Genomic DNA, 3,380 nt, shown 5'->3' with positions numbered 1-3,380 from the left:
CACAAGAGCTGACAATCTGAGGACACAGCAATGCTGAATAACAGTCTACACTGCGTCACTAGATCGTTATACAGGGGTATAATGAGGCCTCACTGTACAGGAGAGACCGGAGCGAGGAGCAGGGGCCTGAACACAAGAGCTGACAATCTGAGGAAACAGCAATGCTGAATAAGTCTACACTGCGTCACTAGATCCTTATACAGGGGTATAATGAGGCCTCACTGTACAGGAGAGACCGGTGCGAGGAGCAGGAGCCTGATCACAAGAGCTGACAATCTGAGGACACAGCAATGCTGAATAACAGTCTACACTGCGTCACTAGATCCTTATACAGGGGTATAATGAGGCCTCACTGTACAGGAGAGACCGGAGCGAGGAGCCGGGGCCTGATCACAAGAGCTGACAATCTGAGGACACAGCAATGCTGAATAACAGTCTACACTGCGTCACTAGATCCTTATACAGGGGTATAATGAGGCCTCACTGTACAGGAGAGACCGGAGCGAGGAGCAGGGGCCTGAACACAAGAGCTGACAATCTGAGGAAACAGCAATGCTGAATAAGTCTACACTGCGTCACTAGATCCTTATACAGGGGTATAATGAGGCCTCACTGTACAGGAGAGACCGGAGCGAGGAGCAGGAGCCTGATCACAAGAGCTGACAATCTGAGGACACAGCAATGCTGAATAACAGTCTACACTGCGTCACTAGATCCTTATACAGAGATATAATGAGGCCTCACTGTACAGGAGAGACCGGAGCGAGGAGCAGCGGCCTGACCACAAGAGCTGACAATCTGAGGAAACAGCAATGCTGAATAACAGTCTACACTGCGTCACTAGATCCTTATACAGGGGTATAACGAGGCCTCACTGTACAGGAGAGACCGGAGCGAGGAGCGGGGGCCTGTTCACAAGAGCTGACAATCTGAGGACACAGCAATGCTGAATAACAGTCTACACTGCGTCACTAGATCGTTATACAGGGGTATAATGAGGCCTCACTGTACAGGAGAGACCGGAGCGAGGAGCAGGGGCCTGAACACAAGAGCTGACTTTCTGAGGAAACAGCAATGCTGAATAAGTCTACACTGCGTCACTAGATCCTTATACAGGGGTATAATGAGGCCTCACTGTACAGGAGAGACCGGTGCGAGGAGCAGGAGCCTGATCACAAGAGCTGACAATCTGAGGACACAGCAATGCTGAATAACAGTCTACACTGCGTCACTAGATCCTTATACAGGGGTATAATGAGGCCTCACTGTACAGGAGAGACCGGAGCGAGGAGCCGGGGCCTGATCACAAGAGCTGACAATCTGAGGACACAGCAATGCTGAATAACAGTCTACACTGCGTCACTAGATCCTTATACAGGGGTATAATGAGGCCTCACTGTACAGGAGAGACCGGAGCGAGGAGCAGGGGCCTGAACACAAGAGCTGACAATCTGAGGAAACAGCAATGCTGAATAAGTCTACACTGCGTCACTAGATCCTTATACAGGGGTATAATGAGGCCTCACTGTACAGGAGAGACCGGAGCGAGGAGCAGGAGCCTGATCACAAGAGCTGACAATCTGAGGACACAGCAATGCTGAATAACAGTCTACACTGCGTCACTAGATCCTTATACAGAGATATAATGAGGCCTCACTGTACAGGAGAGACCGGAGCGAGGAGCAGGAGCCTGATCACAAGAGCTGACAATCTGAGGACACAGCAATGCTGAATAACAGTCTACACTGCGTCACTAGATCCTTATACAGGGGTATAATGAGGCCTCACTGTACAGGAGACCGGAGCGAGGAGCAGGGGCCTGATCACAAGAGCTGACAATCTGAGGAAACAGCAATGCTGAATAACAGTCTACACTGCGTCACTAGATCCTTATACAGGGGTATAATGAGGCCTCACTGTACAGGAGAGACCGGAGCGAGGAGCCGGGGCCTGATCACAAGAGCTGACAATCTGAGGACACAGCAATGCTGAATAACAGTCTACACTGCGTCACTAGATCCTTATACAGGGGTATTATGAGGCCTCACTGTACAGGAGAGACCGGAGCGAGGAGCCGGGGCCTGATCACAAGAGCTGACAATCTGAGGACACAGCAATGCTGAATAACAGTGTACACTGCGTCACTAGATCCTTACACAGGTGGAGAATGAGGCCGTCACTGTACAGGCAAAGACCTAGAACGAGGACTGTGGAATACGGATTTCTATTTAAAAAAGAGCCGTTTAAAGATCCAAAAGAGCCGGGTCTTTATGGTGAGCGGAGCCGAATGAGCCAGATCACCAAAAAGAGCCGAACTTCCCCTAACTAGTCAGCAATGTAATCACAACAGCCGCTATATGGGGCCCAGCTCGTAATCACGTGGTGCACCCATAGACACGTGATCATGGAGCAGTCTATGCCGGAGTGGGGGTGAAAGGAAGCATTATTAGTGATGTATAGAATATTTACTAGTGACCCCCCCTAGTATAGTGCGTATGTAGATCCTGCTGAGGAGGGTCCGTCCCGGCTGTGGGAACAGCCCAGGAATCACGTGTCTATGTACAACCGGTGATGGAACCGTCCGGGCACTAGGACCAGGCGGACGTGTTCCGGGATATGTGACGTGTGCGAAGACTTTGGCGGGACATTTGTACTTTCCGGACTCCGAAGTGGTGAGAGTGGATCAGGTGAGTGGCACAGTCCGGCAAGTGAGGGAGGTGCACTGCTGTGGGAAGCCCGGAGAGAAGGGCCGCAGTGTCATCAGTACGGGAACATGGCGGCTGTAACGGGCATTACATAATACAGGCGCAGTGTCCTCTGTTGTGAGGTAAGGTACAGCTCCGACACTGGCGACCCCACCGTGAGTTGTCTGTACTGTGTATGTATAGAGCATTAGGAGGTGTGTGTGCTCCGTGAGTGAGCGTCCCCCCTCTGTGCCCTGGACACACCGGACAGCCGAGGGCCAGTGTACCTTCCCCCCCACCCCCTCTGTGCCCTGGACACACCGGACAGCCGAGGGCGAGCGTCCCCCCTCCCTCCCTCTGTGCCCTGGACACACCGGACAGCCGGGGGCGAGCGTCCCCCCTCCCTCCCTCCCTCTGTGCCCTGGACACACCGGACAGCCGGGGGCGAGCGTCCCCCCTCCCTCCCTCTGTGCCCTGGACACACCGGACAGCCGGGGGCGAGCGTCCCCCCTCCCTCCCTCTGTGCCCTGGACACACCGGACAGCCGGGGGCGAGCGTCCCCCCTCCCTCCCTCCCTCTGTGCCCTGGACACACCGGACAGCCGGGGGCGAGCGTCCCCCCTCCCTCCCTCTGTGCCCTGGACACACCGGACAGCCGGGGGCGAGCGTCCCCCCTCCCTCCCTCCCTCCCTCCCTC

The 3,380-nt window shown here is 54.4% G+C and overlaps 1 protein-coding gene across 2 annotated transcripts in view; it reads left to right on the top strand.

Annotated features, from left to right (window-relative positions):
• The first annotated feature begins 2,380 nt into the window (after window positions 1–2,380).
• RAD51 (RAD51 recombinase) overlaps window positions 2,381–3,380 on the top strand; it is a 34,230-nt gene continuing 33,230 nt past the window's right edge. Inside the window, exon 1 of one of the 2 annotated variants that reach the window (XM_073566700.1) lies at window positions 2,381–2,687. The gene's annotated coding sequence lies outside the window, so the exon portion shown is untranslated. The other variant, XM_073566701.1, reaches the window with a different exon arrangement.

Source organism: Dendrobates tinctorius, unplaced genomic scaffold (genome assembly GCF_039654945.1).
Source record: "Dendrobates tinctorius isolate UK_male_01 unplaced genomic scaffold, ASM3965494v1 ptg000019l, whole genome shotgun sequence".
NCBI classification, from domain to species: domain Eukaryota; kingdom Metazoa; phylum Chordata; class Amphibia; order Anura; family Dendrobatidae; genus Dendrobates; species Dendrobates tinctorius.
Note: the sequence above shows the minus strand (reverse complement) of the source record. Positions and strands in the feature narration are given on the sequence as shown.